Here is a 17,556-nt window from a genome sequence, read left to right on the forward strand (position 1 = left end):
AATATTGATTTTTTGAAAAAGAGTGGTTAACAAGTATGACAAATGTTCTGAATTCACATATAAAATATTATATTGTATGAATATATAGTTGAAAATGAATTTGAAAAAAAAAATTGTTAATAAATATCAAACAGGGCTTAATGAGATTATTATTATTATTCAAGCCACTTGAGCTTCATCCAAGCTCCCTAACGGTAAGTTATGGTCAATCTAGAGTTGAGTTTTGACAGTGACGTTCATCACAAAATCTATATTTTTTAGTTACAACAACCAAATTGGAGTTTTAGATTCTTAGTTTATGTTCAATTCAAATTTGTTCAACCTCAAACTCGTTATATTTTATTCAAACTTGTTAGAGACCTAAAATCTCGATTTTAAGTTCAAGATTAGGTTAGTAGGTTACTCAAATGATGATGATTGAATGCCAATGATTACCACCAAGTTCCGATGAGATGGTTAAAATATGATGCAACAAAGTCCCTGTATGACAGCCATTATCCAAAAAACTCTTCTTTTCATATACTCATTTTCAACCATACATTCATACAATAAAAGTTGAAATTGAAATAAAAGAATAAAAGCCATAGCTTAATTTCAAATTTCTCTTAAGCTCCTGTTCGGTGAAGATTGAAATAAGATTTTTAGTTTTTTTTTTTTTTTTTTTTTTTTTTTTTTTTTTTAATAAAAATTGATAATGTATGGTTGAAAAAATTATGGATTCTATAAAATATGTAACTAAATTAATTGTTAACTTTAACTTTAATAAAAATTTAGATTTCAATTTTCACCAAATAGGGACTAAGAAGGTTTCCTTGTGAAACACAAGAGTCACAGACCTCCTAATTCATTTGAGATCCTCAAGGATTTATTTAACCAATTCTTGAACATGAATAGCGATCTGAGAAGATTCCCCTATCCTCCTTTCATATCGAATGATGGTATATAACATTTACAAGAACACCAAATTAAATAATCACACCTAATATAATCAATTAAATGAATTACGAAACATTATATTTGAGTGAATTTATTATTTAATTACACTCAATTATCATGTAGACTACTACTCTTTCATATTTCATTACAATGGTGCTTATAATTGAGTTTTAATTAATGGCATTCTGATGCAAAAGCCACGAAAACAGTTCCATCAAATTAAATGATGTAAACTGGCAAGCAAATTTTGTGGACTCAATTTAATATTTAAAATATATGGCTGCTGTGCTCATCATTATCGCCATCAAAATTCCAATGGCGACCAGGTCAACCCAATTGTACTCCAAAACCTCTGGATTTGTAAAATTCAAGGCCCATTTTTCAGACTGGATGTGCTATATGCACAGACCCCTGTGCACAGGGTGTGCACAGGGTGTCTCACATTATTCTATTTTCTTGGTGGCCCCTTTTGTTGTTAAGAATGTTACTGTACTTTTTGGTATTTTTTACGTTAGAATATTGGGTTGTGTAACTTATACCTTTGTATCCACTATTCTTTCTTTTGTCTGTTCTTGGTTTACTCGTTTCAGCTTTTCAGAGTGGTTCCTTTGGTTTAGTTGAAAATTTGACTTTTTCTTTATTTGATTTATGTTGATTTAAAAGGTGGGGTGACAAGTATCAAGACATTTGACAATTTTGGGAAAATGGGTGTTCTTGAGAGTTCCCAGCCAACTTTCTCTAAAACGGGAGCAAGTTTAATTGTGTGTTTATGCTGGTGTTTGCTGCTGCTTATAGGAGGAGCAGATAGCCAACTGACGCATCCCAATGAAGGTGATTTGTATTTTTTCTTTCGCCTACTTTTGAATTGTACAGATATGGTAGAGGGGCTCTCCCAAACCAAAATCGGAGGTGGTTTGGTTCCAAAAAAATAAATTATGAATCGAAATCGAGAATCGATAACCGACTGGGTTTGGTTTCGATTCCTGGCTGCTGAACCAGAACCGTGAGTATTCTAGTGGAACCGATTTTTATAAAAAAAAAATTATTTACAATTTATAGGCTGAAAAAATATATAAAACCTAAAAATCCTAATTTTGGTAGTAATTAGTCTAAAACTCTAAATTTTAACCCTGGAAAATAAGATTGGCTCTTACTTTTTTACATCTCATCTTACATCAGATTGTTGCATTTCATATGTTATTATATGTTATTGTTTACAATTTGAGTTTTATAAATCAAAAATTTCAAACGAATTGTGGCATAAGTTGATGAATCAAAAAGTTATTTCTTGCAATTCAAGTTTTTTACTTTCTTGTGTTGTTAATAAATTTAAGTGGTTTTTTTTTTTCATAATGCATGACAATTTAATTTGATATATTCATTGCTTGCGTTGCGTTATAGATTTTTTGTTATCTTGAGTTCGTGATTCTTTTTTTAAATATATACTTTTTTATTTTTTATTCAAACGGAGCGAGTTCAATATGTGGACCGTAATTTTTTGATACTATATTAGTTATATATTTAATTAGTATTTTTTATATCAGTTCGTTTTAAAAATAGAAGAATTTAAGCATTGTTCATAATTAAATTATATGCCTAGTATGCCTCTGATCAAATAATATTTATTAAGAAAAATAATTTTTTTTAAATTATAATTTCATTTTTTATCTTTATTTTATTTTCTCCTATCTTCGTGGCATTTAGTATCCAATATTTTGCTCCTTGAAAATTTCTTAATTGAATTTTTTTCATTGCACAAATATTTTCGAATAACAGCATATTAGGTATATGTACCAAAAGGTTCTATGTGAAATATTTATTAAATAAATGTATATAAAAATGTTATGGGTAGAACCAAAACCTAAACCGATGGTTCGAGGTTGGTTTGGTTCCAATATTTACAAAGATCCAAATGATCCCATTTGCTAAATATCCAAAGTATAATGGGTGATTCTAGGTATTGAAATATCCAAACCGACCTAATTGATTCCCAAGCCTAGTTTTGAGTTAGTTTGAGCATGCTTAGGATCATCAATCATGTGTTATATTATGTGTAATTACTTATTCCTCTGAGACGGGAAAGATGGCACTTGATCATGGGAAAATACGATGGAGATCATGATCTATCATTTTGTTACTATTTTTCTCTAGTTGTAATTCTAGGATGTTTACTTAAATTGGATTTAACAAAACAAATGAAGTTTTAATTTTTCTTTTCTACTATTTAGGATGCATTTAATTTGCGGTTTTCAAATTGTTTTCAATTTTGCAAAACACCCAAACTTGTTTGATGTGTTATTTTTGAAAATGCATTTTCGAAAATTTATAACATATAATTTTGGAAACACTAAAAATATGGAAAATTAATGTTTATTTAAATAAAATTCTAAAAATTAAAAATCCAAAAATAATGATAATCCTAACAAATAAAAAAATAAAAATTTGGAAAGAATAGAATCTAAAATTCTAGAAAAATAATTTCTAAGAGCATGAAATTCTTAAAAAAAAAAATCTGAAAAAAATTATAAAAACTAAATAATTATTTACATAAAAATTCTAAAAAAAATATTTAAATGAACTTAAATAAAAATATTCTCAGCAAAGTCATTACTTTTTATTTCCTACATATTGCCTACTCAATTTATTATTATTTTACTTTTCTGTAGCCAAAAAAAATATTGTAAAATACACAAACTTTAATATGTAAATATTACTTGATAATATGTAACATATAAATGTTCTATTGTACTAAATAATCAAATTTCGTGAAATACAATTTTTTAAAAATTTTAACCAAATGTGTTCTCTGCTTTTCTGCTTTGAGAAATAGTTTTTTAAAATAACAAATCAAAAGCCTTTTTAAGAATTTTAAAACAAATCCTCAAAAGAGAAATATAAAAATGAACTCAAAACTTAAAACTGAAACACAAACAAAACTGGTCCTTAACTTTTGTGGGCAAATAAGTAAGCATAAGAAAATCAAGGCTTCTCATTGTGTTTGGGCATCCTTGATAATACTCCCTTCGTTCCATTTATATAGGTTTAGTTTTTTTTTTTTGTTGTCTCAAGTATATAGTTCTGTTTCTTAATTTAGAATATTTTGTCTTGTTTCTTTACTAATATACCCTTATTTAATTTGCCTAGTTACAATCAATTTGTTTCCACTTAATTTGCCTCCTTCTTGAAATCAATTTTCAAATTCTTTACTAATTCCAACAATAATTTACTACTAGTTGTTGAAAATTGAATAGGGTTACAACTAGGAAATTAATAATATTAAATAAAATTTTTTAATCTGTGTGAAAAACAAAACAAACCTACATAAATGGAACGGAGAAAGTATAAATTAGTGACAAGACTTAATGCTGGTGCACTGTTGAATTTCTAACGAATAAAATTGTCATAAGGTTCAAATTAGACAATAAATTGCCATGTTATTTTTCCCATAACTTGGATATAATAGCGGTTTCTTTGATCAAGAACTACTCACACTCCAAACATTGATAAAAATAACTAAATTGTGCTACAATTTTATCACTAGTTATGTTTAAAATGAAAGTAGAATGGATTCCTATTTAATTCAGAATTACACTAAAACTCAATGACACACATTTACTATCAACATGTTTTCCTTTCCGTGTTAAGAGATAAAAATTTCACACCGGTTAAATACTGAAATATTGACCAACTTAAAAAGGTCATTGGCTACTCTTCTTAATAAAGTTGACCTTATTAAGATGGATCTTAATTCTTAATATGATATCAGAGCTCATTAAGTTTCAATAAGCGATTCGATCCTGTTAAGACACAATAAATGAGTATACGGATTTCAAGATTGGTCGGCTCAAACGAGCCACCATCTTACGGGAGCATGTTAAGGGATAAAAATTTCACATCGATTAAATATCAAAATATTGACCAACTTAAAAAGATTTTGTGCTACTCCTTTTAATAAGATTGATCTTATTAAGATAGACTCCAAATCTTAACATTCTGTGTTAACCAATGTCCCTCATTTTACCTACATTTGAAATGCTTACCACCATTAATGAGGTTTTGAAAACTAATGTAATTGAATATCTAATGAAGATTCTTACTATGGTACTCGGACATGGAATTTAAGAGTTTAATAATGAGATGGTGATGTCTTTTGATATAAGGTCACAGCCTATCTTTAATATTTTCTGCAGTGAATGCATTGCGAAACATCCAAAGAAGTTTGACAGACCCAAATCGGAATCTTCACAATTGGAACAGGGGAGATCCATGTAATTCAAAATGGACAGGGGTTTATTGCCATGACAGGACAATGGATGATGGTTATCTTCATGTCAAAGAATTGTATGATTTTAGTCCTTCCCCCTCCTTTTTTTTACTGGATCATAATTTGCAGATATTAAGTACGTTAAATGTACAATGTACTTTTATTGCTTCCAAATTATTAAAATTGTATAACTGCGCATTTCTGTTCTTATCTGATTCTGTATCACTTGGTGTCAAAATTCATCTTCATAAGTAAAAGACTATCTTTAGGGATACAATTTAGTAGGCCGACTTTTTCCTTTGGGGTCGTGTTCATGAGATCAACAGGTTACCATGAATTGGTCCTGAAAAGGGATGTTAATGTGATAAAAGTAACCTTTCTATCGTCTAAAAAGTTCGATGAAAATATATAGACTTCTGTGATATGGGAACTGTACATGTAAAGAATAGTTTGTTGCGGAAGCTCTCTATGAGAGTGCCTAGATTTACCACAGCTGTAACACCGTCTACCACTAGACTTGTCCCGCCTTTGCCCTTCTTCTTATTACTCTCATCACTCGAGTCACTACTTGAATCACTACCGTCTTGAATTCTACTGAAATTCATTTGCTTGAACTTCATCATATTCCTCATCAAACGTAACTCACCACTCCTCTTATCCTCTTTTTTAGCCTTAATTTCCATCTACTTACTCCTAAGTGAGTCTAAGACAATCTCGAGTGTTAAGGTGTCCCTATCGTACTTAATTGCATTTTTAACCTCTTTATAAGAATCGGACATGGAATTTGGCAGGTTAACAGCCTTATATGTTTTAGAGACATTTTCATCACAATTAACGATATTTTGAACTAACTTGTTAAAGACATCCAGATTGTCGTCAAAATCCTTTGAAAGATCCATTTTAAAGTTAAAAAATCGTTCAAACAAGTACAATTTATTTAGAGCGGATTTAAGCAAATCTAAGTCCTCCAACTTTTTCCAAAGTTCTTTAGTAGAATCAAGTTTTCCTAGTTTTTTCAAAACAGTATCAGATAGGTGTAACATAATTGAAGTGTACGCAAGTTCATCATACACTTCTTTTTGTGCTTCTATTAAGTTTCCAGGAAATTTGTCATCTATGGCTTATGAATTTTTTTGTTGGGCCAAAATATCCTTAATCTTTTGTTGTCAAATTGAAAAAAATCCCTTTCCCATTAAAATGTTGGAGAAGCTCTCTCTAAGAATCTTCAAATCGAAGGTTTTTGGGGCTCAGTTCAACGTACCTTTTTCTACCAACAACCAATTCAACCGGCTTCGATCCACAACCAATATTATTCACCTCGATTGCTATTCAATCTTACCACGTAAGACAAGAAACGGTGATGATTTGTGGCCACGAAGATTAGGAGAAAATACCACAAAGGTAGGCTATGAAGGAACAATTAATTACACTAAGTAAACAAGTATTTTGGATACTTCTAGGGGCTGTTTTTCACACACCAAAGGGGGCAGCCGAATTTCTCTTTTTCTCACACAAAAACGACCCAAATCATACTAGAAAGTGATTAGGGTTATAGCCTTATATATACTCTAGGGTTAGGTTTTAAGTTGGACGTCTAAGAAACTTAAACAGGTCAAGATTCAAGTCATTCAAGAGGGAATACAATTGGGACAGGTGGAGCTCGTGGACTTGATTGTTGGACTTGTTTCATTCGTCGGCCTATGCCTGTGAAATAATAAACCCACGTTAACATCATAGCATGTGATTTATTAGGTATCAGAAAAACCCAACACAGTTCAAATTTACCTGAGTGAGATTCCAAGGAAGATGCTTAATAGTTTTAGATTGTGGATATGCCAGACTTTCTTTGGAAACATTTTACAAAATCTGTATGTTGCTAACCGTATAATTAGTAACTGAGCAATACTGTCTTCCTTTTTGTTTTCACCAACAGGTTCCTACTAAATAGGAATCTATCAGGAAGCTTATCTCCACAACTTGGACAGTTATCTTATTTGGAGATACTGTAAGTTAGATATTTAATACACACCTCTTTTTTATTTGTGCTTATTTATTTTCCTCAGAATGTTACCTCCAAAATTTTCTCTACCTATCTGTGTTGCCTTCCCTTTTAAATTAATTATTTTTTATTGTTCTCAGAGGGACTTTATGTGGAACAAAATTACTGGGAGTATACCTAAGGAGATAGGCAACATTACGACGTTACAATTGTTGTAAGTTGAAGCAGTTCTTTACTCGATTATCCTTTTCACAGTTCCTTTCTCTTCTACTTTGCTTAATTTTTGACTAAATGCTCATTGAAGTAGGGGAAACCTTATAAATCCTCCTAAGCATTCCATTATATTATTTGCTAATTCTCGACAGAGGCTTCACCATGATCTGAACCATTATGTTTTTACTTGTGCTTTCCTTTCTTTGGTTCCAGGCTTCTGAATGGAAATCAATTGACAGGTTCCTTGCCCGATGAGATTGGTTTTCTTCCTATTTTGAACAGGATACAAATTGACGAGAACAAAATATCTGGATCTATACCCACATCATTTGCTAACTTAAGCAATGCAAAGCACTTGTAAACATTCTTCATTATTTCTAGGCATTTCTGTTTCTTCTTTTTTTTTTTTTTTTTAAAGAAACTGTTTCCGAGGTATAGGGACCTATTCTGTTGCTGCCTCTTCGACGTTGTTAATGCATTTCCTTCTAATTGTTCTTACTTGAACAGCCACATGAACAATAATTCACTTAGTGGGCAAATACCACCACAGTTGTCCAGACTTCCAGAGCTTGTTCACTTGTGAGTTAAAGATATGAAACCTTTAAACCTTACCCTGCTTCTTGAACATCTGATTTCAGTTGATAAACTGAAACCTTGCAGGATACTTGACAATAACAACTTATCGGGATCTCTTCCGCCAGAGCTTTCTGAAATGCCAAAATTGCAGATACTGTATGCATTCTTTCTTTATTAGATGTATTACTTTGGTTATTCCATAATGCAGGGATTTTTCTGTATCAGCCAGCATGTTTTAGAATTTTTTTTTTTTTTTTTTTAATGCTTGCCTTATTAATTTGCTATTGATCAATGCTATGAGTTTAGAACTAAAAGCAACTCCATTTTTCTTAGCAAATGAAAAACCTTTGAATCCGAAATGAACCTCTAAACGAAGTCTGAAGTGGAAAAAAAATGAATGGTAGTATGTGTTTGAAGTCTTAAATAGCTATTAATAAGTAGTATATCACTCTTGAAGACTTCACTGGAATCATAATAGAACCTATCGGAGCCATGACTTTGTGTCTGTCCAGCGGGTATCTTATTTCATCCTAGTTTTGCATTCATTATCATCTTTTAATTTCAGTTTATTTTACAGTCTAAAATTAATCAGCTTTGACCATCCATTTGCAAGTGATAAAAAATTGAACATTCAAATCTGATTGAAACAAATTCAATCACTGTGATAATTAGACACATTATGGTTGGAAAAAATGACATTCTCTTACAACTCATTGAAACAAATTCAATCGTTGTGATGGTTAGGTATTACTTTTTCTTACTTTATCTCTACTTAGCTACATGTTCTATTTCTTTGTTTTTCAGTCAACTAGATAATAACAACTTTGCTGGGAGTGAAATACCTTCTGCGTATAGCAACATGTCTCGTCTGTTGAAAATGTAAGTGCATAAAATCTTCATTTCTGCTCTAAAATATGGTTTGTGGTTTCTATTCTAAGTTAAATTATGCATGATATATAGCCCAAAGTCGCTGCACTTTTATCTCTAAAACGTGGATATCTACTTCGCTTGAAACTGTTTAATTTTTACTGGAAGTTTTGTCGTTTTAATCAAAGATAGACCCGTCCATTAGAACTAGGTAAACATGCTACAATTTATTCGAGCTAGATAGGTGACAATTTGTTATTTTGTTGGACTATTTCAGGAGTCTAAGAAACTGCAGTTTGCAAGGGCCAATCCCTAACTGGAGCAATATGCCTTCTATTGCATATATGTAAGTCACTATGCACAAGTTTTACTAATCACTATAGACACATCTTTATGGTGCCAAGGTCCATTTCGTTGTTTTAAGTGGCATGTACTTAGCAGAGGTGAATACTAAATGGTGCAGAAGAAGTATTTATCTGATTTACTGATAATTTTCTGGTCATTGAGTTTTGAGTTGGTACACTTGTTAATTGGGGTTCTAATATTGATCATGCTCTCACTTCAGAGATTTGAGCCTAAACCAGCTTAATGGATCGATACCAGCAGGTGGCCTTTCTGAGAATATCACTACCATGTAAGCACTCAATTTCTGATTGCTTTGCTAATTTTTGTGTATTACCTCAAAACCCCGTTTATAATTTTGCTTAAAAAGGGATTACGTTTCCACATTTTGTAATGAATACTTCGAATTCTAATTATGCAGTGATCTATCCTACAACAATCTCAATGGAACTATCCCTGACAGCTTCTCGAGGCTTCCTTCTCTACAGAAATTGTGAGCATTATTTAATTGTATGCTATGGAAATGATCGTGTCTAAGTTTAAGTTCTCTTGCTTCCCAGTTAACTTTCACTTGTCCACTTATTGTCCAAGATTTAGCTCTCTCGTTTCTTACCTTACAAAATATTTGTTGAGTAAAGTATATTTTATTCTGCATCATTCTTCAGGGCGCTGACAAACAATTCACTGAGTGGTTCTGTCCCATCCACCATATGGCAAAGCAGGACTCTTAATGAATTCGAGCGACTATCCTTGTAAGATTGATATGGGAAAGAAAATCCTCTCCATCCCCCTCTCTCCTCCTGGGGAAAAGAATATGCTAGTTCTTGTAAAACTGTTCTTGCACATGAGTTTTTGAGTCTATTATCAGACACTGGATCAGGCTAAAACAAATTGAATACCAGTTTCAATATTTTTATTGGACTCAGAAAACTTTATGTCCTAATAAGAACAGACTGAAAATTTTCTTATCTATTGATAAATTTGTGCTCTTACACATTTTTATATGGCAGGAATTTTCAGAACAATACGATTTCATATATATCTGGCAGTCTTGCCCTCCCTCATAATGTCACCATTAGGTTTGTCCTTTCTCATCGCTTTCATCTGCAATGACATTTTCCTGTTCTAAAATAAAAAAAGGAATGGCTATTTGCATCCACATTTTTTTTTAAGTATATCCCATTCTAAGTTTATTTCTAATAAATTTTTAAAAAAAAATACTATTTACATCCACGTCACATTCCAATTTGGTCGTTATTAAATTCATTCATTTAAATACTATATATCCACTTGAATTTTATATATTTATCCCATTTTAAATACATTCTTATCACTATAGATTCGCCCAATCTCCAAAACCATAAATTCTTAAACCAAATGAATGAAATAAGAATAAAGCTGAACTGATTGAATATTAAATTAACATGAAATAAATTCTGTCTATTGAAGTTTTGAGTATTAGAATGCTTCAATAAACAAAGGCTAAAGAAAGAAAGAAGATGGTTCGATTAAGCAAGCTGAATTTTACTAACTTTATTGGTTACAATTATTCCTCTTTCTTGATTAACTTATAAAACTGCATCATATTCTGTTTTGTATTCTTTGAAATTCGATATGATTACCGGCACAGAAATTATATTTAGGTTCTCTATCTATTATGATTCTAGTTAAGTATAAATGAAAATAAAAACTAGTGGATCAATTTAGAGTTATGTATTTTTATTTAATTTTGTTTACGTCTATTTAAATAAATTTACATAGGATTTAAAATATAACAAAATTTAATTTTTAAAAGTGAATATATATATGAAAAATGTGGATGGAAATAGTGGTACCCAATAAAAAATTGTCCAGATAAAAATAAAAATCCAAGTTGTATTGTCCCAGCAATAACGGGTGATGTAATTTTCTCGTTTGGCCTATGTTATTTATATGACAATTTCAGTCTTCGCGGAAATCCCGTATGCTTAAGGGGCGACCTTGTTCGATTCTGTGGACCCCAAGACGAAGGTTTCGGCAATATCTTCAAAAAAACAAATGGCTGTGTGCGTGTGGCGTCATGCCGACCTCCTTATGAGTTAGTTCCACCATCTCATGATTCACCTTGTTTTTGTGCTATGCCGATGCGGGTAGGATGTCGCTTGAAGAGTCCCGGGTTTTCAGATTTTCGCCCGTACATTAGTAGATTCGAGAAGCACCATAGTGATGGTCTGGAATTGCATAGTTATCAGCTCGTCGTTGATTCGGCTGAATGGCAAGTGGGACATCGACTGAATATGAACCTGAAGATTTTTCCGGCGTTTGTTAGCACCTCAAAATCAAAATCTATATTTAATGATAGCGAGTTTGGACGAATTCGTAGCTTCTTTAGTGGATGGAAAATTCATTATAGCGAAGTGTTTGGACCTCTTGAGCTTCTCTCACTTCCGGATCCTGGTTCGGTTCCTTTCTCATTTGCATGTTTACTTTTGAATTATTTTAATCATGGTAATTGCTTTTTCTTCGTTGGAAGAAAGGGCTTACATCTTCTAAAATAGAATTTTCCAAAAGGAGTTTTTAAGGGAAGATCGTATCCTGCTAAGCTAGTTGCAATGAAAAAAAATGCTCTCTTTGTTGATGCTCATGGGCCAAAGAAAGAAAATTATCATGGTGAATTTGGAGAACCTGTGTTGTGCTTGTTGTTCACACAAAATGGTAATGACTCCTCTGCCACTGTAACTGGTTGAAAACCAGAAAATCAGACACTAACGAAGTTGTGTTCAAATTTTAACTGGTTAAAGCTTTGACCTATGATTTATTCAAATTTCAAGAGAGTATTACTTTTGGGTTGAAAACAAGGCATTTGACTCGTATACCTATTACATATTCTTTGAAGCATGATTATTATGTTTTTGTTCATACTTGGGTAGGACCTTGTGTACTTTCGTCATTGGTATGGATCCCTTAACTACGAAGCATTTTTAATCTGCACAACGTAAGCTCATTTGGCAATTACCTATCTGTAGGCTAACATTGTTCTAAATAGTAATGGAAGTCAAATTTACCTTTGCATAAACTCATTTTCGATATGCTCTTAACTCTTGGCTTTTTGCAGAATCCCCATCTTCGTCTGGCATAAGCAAGGGGGCACTAGCTGGAATCATACTAGGAACAATAGCTGGATCAGTTACCTTAACAGCTGTCGTGGCACTTTTCATCTTCAAAAAGCACATGAAGAAATATCATACAGCTTCAAAACAACGTCGACGTGAGTATTTTACACTTCCTGAAGTATTATTGTGGAATTGGCTTACAAAGAATCCACATCTTAATTTAAATTACTGAATTTGATATTGAGGTGGGCAAAACTCTTTCCCCAATTTATTAAGGAACTTTTATTTTGAAACCAATTTTATTGAAGTGAAAGAAAAATTTCATTTCCCCGGAAAAAGAAAAAAAATAAAAATAAAAACATTTCATTGGGGTATAGCTCAATTTTTTGCACTTCCGTCTACATGTTTTTATATATGCTCGACCATTCAATTGATGTTCATTTTCTACAGAATGCATAAAAAGAATTGGAATGAAGTATTACTGTGGAATTGGCTTACAAAGAATCCACTTCTTAGTTTAAATTACTGAATTTGATATTAAATTGATTGCCCATCCATAATGTCGTATAAGTTAAGGTTTTGTAAGATGAGCAGCATGTAGTGTTTATCACCAGCTGATTGAGGACTATAATTTTCAGTAAATTATTACTGGAGTTGAGTGTAAACCTAAAAGTTGACAGCTTTCAAAATATATTCTCCATTTTTCTAAAGATTTGACTTTCCTTTGGAGTCAGAAATCATTGCTAGAGTTGTTAATGTGTTAACCACACAAAAGAACTACATTAAAATTTACACTGTATTTATAGGAGTAATCAAGAACTATGGCATGACATTTAGCTCTAAAAACAAGGTACACTGCAGAGGATTGCAATAAATGAAGTAAAAGAAACGTAAAAAAGGACCAAATTCATTAATTCTTGATTCATCGATGTTAAAGATTTTAAGTAATATACACACATATATATACATGTTTGATGACCTAAAGAAGGAGAATATTTATTCAACTGTTTGAATATCTAATTGCATTGTATGCAGCATCAAGGATCTTCATCAAAATCGATGGTGTGAAAGATTTCACTTATGGTGAAATGGCACAGGCAACCGATAATTTTGCAGACTCGAGTGTCGTTGGACAAGGAGGTTATGGAAAAGTTTACAAAGCTATTCTTGCTGATGGAACCGTGGTGGCCATAAAACGAGCTCAGGTGGGATCATTACAGGGTGAAAAGGAGTTTCTTACTGAAACAGAACTATTGTCGAGGTTACATCACAGAAACCTCGTGCAATTGATGGGATATTGTGATGAAGAAGGTGAACAGGTACCCAAATAAGATATTTAGTTTATCTACAGTTGGTCAAAGTGAACTTCACATGTTAAATTGGAGTTCCAAGTGTACAGTTCAGTGATTCGATTTTTGATTTCTAGATAAGATCATTCACTTAAAAATATGCCTGTTTGGGTTTGGATTGGAGGTCTTGGCATACCTTCTTTCTCTTTATAAATTTTAAGCTGTGTCTTGATCCTGCTTTATATAATATCAGCTTGGATAAATAACTTAGCTCAAGATGAATCTATTATAAAGGTAGATGCTTGATTACATGATTAGGTGGTAGAGCATGTTTAGCTAAGCTTAAAAGGTTTACTTATAACTAACTAGGTTTTAAAATAACTTAGTTTTATTGGTTACAAGTTGGAATTAAGTAAATTATTATTTTTGAGGTTAGTTAACTGATGTTTAAAGCAGCCGCAGTGCTGACATTAACAGAGAGGGGAAAGATAGAGTAGCTAATAAAGATCGAAAGATTTCTTCCGCTCCCTATAAGAAACAAACTGATAAAAATAAGGGTTTATTGTAGGAAAATCATGTGATTGGATCACAATACAAAGTATTGACATTTCATTTCAAAAGGCTAAATTTTTAAATAGTTTTTCTCTCCTCCATCTTATGTTTACTGTGCTTTTCATTATGCAGATGTTGATCTATGAGTTCATATCTAATGGTACCTTGAGAGATCACATACCTGGTAAAGTGTTCTTTTTCAAATTGACCTTTTGTGTTTATTTCTCAAATTCATGGTCTCTTAGTCTGTCCTTTTGTTGCTTACGAGACTGCAAACCTCTATACTTCTTCAGACTAGATCACACACACACTTTAAATAACATGTAAATTGGGTAATGTGCGACTTACAATTTTGTTTTCTTGTTTCTGTCCTTCAAGCCCACATAATCGTCGTACTGTAATTTAACCCAACTTTTCGTTTCAGGATTACATTTTGATTCCAAAAACGTTCTTAAGCACGTGTTCCTCAAGTTCTTAACGAGTCATTTAAGTATTCTAGCGAGTTCAGAAGTAGAAAAGTAACAGAAAAATTTTACTGATTTAACAAGACTTCAATGTTTGAGATATGCAGGAAAGACCAAATTGCCTTTGAGTTTCACTATGAGAGTAAAAATTGCACTGGATTCAGCCAAAGGCATTCTTTACCTACATACGGAAGCAAATCCTCCAATATTTCATCGGGATATCAAGTCAACCAACATATTATTGGACCCTAAGTTTATCGCAAAGGTTGCTGATTTTTGACTGTCACGGTTAGCTCCAGTTCCTGAGCTTGAAGGAGGCGTCCTTCTTATGTATCAACAGTATATTTATTCGAAAATGCAGCATCCAGTTGTTATTTCCTTATTTTCGTTTTCCAATTGCAATATTGTGATGAACAAAATGAATTCACGCGTCATTCAAAAATGTGGATGCTTTATCACTGCAGGGATATCTTGATCCAGAGTATTTTTTATCGCACAAATTGATGGACAAAAGTGATGTTTACAGCCTTGGTGTTGTCTTTCTCGAATTGTTGACAGGGATGCACCCAATTTCACATGGGAAAAACATTGTTCGGGGGGTGATATATTATTGCAATCCATTTTTCTCTTAGTTCACTAGAATAAAGAACATCAGAAATATAAATTTGTCAGTTGTACTAGTTACTAGTTTATAAGTGTTATATGCTTTCTCATTGTTGTTCTCTTTAATGTTTTAAAACCCAGCTTGGAAACTTGGAAGAGGTAAAGAGTCGAGGGTTAAAGAGTTTAATGGCTATCAAATTGGATGTCATTCACAATTAATTAACGTTTTATGATGTTTAATGGCAATCAAATATGATGTCAGTAGTTAATTTTCAACAATATGAAAACAAAACCAAATATTAAGGTTTTATGATGTCAATGTTCATAACATAGCATGATTTATTTCAATGTCCGTCCTACAAAATATTCGTTTTTCCCGCAAAATAAAAATAAGAAATAAAAAATTGCTGCTAAAAGTTTCATGCTTAATATTTGTCCTATCTGTGCAGGTCAACATTGCATATCGTTCGAGTATTATATTTTCTATCATCGATGAAGGAATGGGATCTTATCCCTCCGAATGCGTGGAGAAATTCATAAATTTGGCTCTTAAGTACTGTCAAGACGAGATAGATTCCCAACCTTCAATGGCAGAAGTGGTTAGAGAACTCGAGAACATATGGCTCATGATTCCTGAGTCGGACACCAAGATATCTGAATCCATAGACATTGATCCCAAAAAGGATATCACTCCGCCATCTTCATCTAATAAACTAATTCATCCATACGTTTCACAAGATATCTCAAGCAGTGATCTTGTCAGTGGAGTTATTCCCACAATTACACCGAGGTGATGATACAAATTCAGTTCACATTTTTTGTCGATAAACTATACCTTTTCCATTAGTGGTAAATTGACATAATTCTTTAGTCATTCTATATCGTTTGTATTGTGAGCTATTTAGTGTTTTTTAGTAATACCTATGTACGTACATGATAGCTTGGATTTAAATCGTTGTTATTTTCTTGGCTTCGACACATAAATAGTAGCTGATTTTGGTCTAATATGCCGAAGCTACATAGCTCAAATGTGGAAAGATTCAAGGATAAACATCTATATATTTTAATTCTGGACATGATCAAGGCAAATGTTACCTGGGATATCAGATGGGCTGTTTAGATAGCGTCAAGATCCTCAAATCCTAGAGAAGAATTAAAAAGAAAAGGTTAAATTCTAAACTAATGAATTTCTTGAAAGACATTGCCATTCACAAAAAACTTGATCATTGTCTACTGTGAGGGATTACAAATTTTGTTGCTACTATTGATTTCATATGTGAAATGCCTGTGTATATAGTAAAGAACTAAGTGTTTTTTGTTTCCACCGAATGCTTGTCGTCCAGACTTCCCCTTTGAATCACCATTTAGCGGGGCTACTAGGACTTGGGTCTCTCTCTTGGGTGGGGCATCAAGTACATGTATCTTTACCGATTAACCAAATTTTCACTTATCGATCTTGGCCCAAAAAAGTGATCGACCAGGGCCCTATTGATGAATGAAAGAAAGGGTTTATGAGCTCTCAAATTGTTTTTTGTTGTCTAAAAGCGTCTCGTAGCGAGCATCTTCATAACCTTTGGCACTACTTTCATATGCCATTTATTACCAAATATATCTTCATCGATCCTAAAATCATAAAGAATTGTAATGGTCAATTGAAAGACAAAAATTTGGTTGTCATTAAAAATTTGAAAGTCAAAAAATGCCCTTTTAAGCACGGTCATACATTATGTAAATGGTTGAAGTTAAGAAAATGGTTACGAAATCAATGATGAATATAGAAAATAAAATAAATTTGTGTTTGGAATACTTACTGGAATTATAATTATTAGCTGGAAAGAAAGATGAATGAATTTAGCCCTTGTTTGAGTTCAATTTTCTAGTAAACTCATTTTCAAAAACACATCCTCCCAATAAAATAATTTTACACGTAACTCATAAAATTTTCATAATTTTTAACATAACATTATCCAAAAATCACTATTACACAACTCATTTTTCACAATTAAAAGGGGCTCAAATTTTGGGGGTGGGGAGAGGAAGGTGAAAGCGCCACTTTTACGAAATTCAAAAGGTTTGTCATTTCGAGAATGTAGGAACCATTAATTTATAATGTTGCTTGCCTCGACCCATATGGTATGGTCAAAGTTCTAAATACACAAGGCATGAAGGTCAAGCTTTAACTCTTACAAGTTAAGGCATAATAATTGTTTTAAGTAGGTAAATACATAAATAACGCAAACTTTGAAAATTTATAAGAAAATGCCAAGTTATTAACAAAAACGTAATTTCAAAATTATAAATACCTTAATCCAATAATGCTTCATTATGGACTGGGTAGGTTGAATTTTTGTTGGACTTA

The 17,556-nt window shown here is 32.3% G+C and overlaps 1 long non-coding RNA gene and 1 pseudogene across 1 annotated transcript; one reads left to right on the top strand and one right to left on the bottom strand.

Annotated features, from left to right (window-relative positions):
* The first annotated feature begins 1,409 nt into the window (after positions 1 to 1,409).
* LOC111371642 lies at positions 1,410 to 15,222 on the top strand (annotated as a pseudogene).
* On the bottom strand, positions 8,225 to 14,256 carry LOC111371643. The gene is made up of 3 exons (XR_002698613.1): positions 14,048 to 14,256; positions 12,901 to 12,903; positions 8,225 to 8,625 (listed from the first exon to the last, which is right to left on the bottom strand). It is a non-coding gene; the product is annotated as an uncharacterized LOC111371643 (long non-coding RNA).
* Positions 15,223 to 17,556: the final 2,334 nt, after the last annotated feature.

Source organism: Olea europaea, chromosome 22 (genome assembly GCF_002742605.1).
Source record: "Olea europaea var. sylvestris chromosome 22, O_europaea_v1, whole genome shotgun sequence".
NCBI classification, from domain to species: domain Eukaryota; kingdom Viridiplantae; phylum Streptophyta; class Magnoliopsida; order Lamiales; family Oleaceae; genus Olea; species Olea europaea.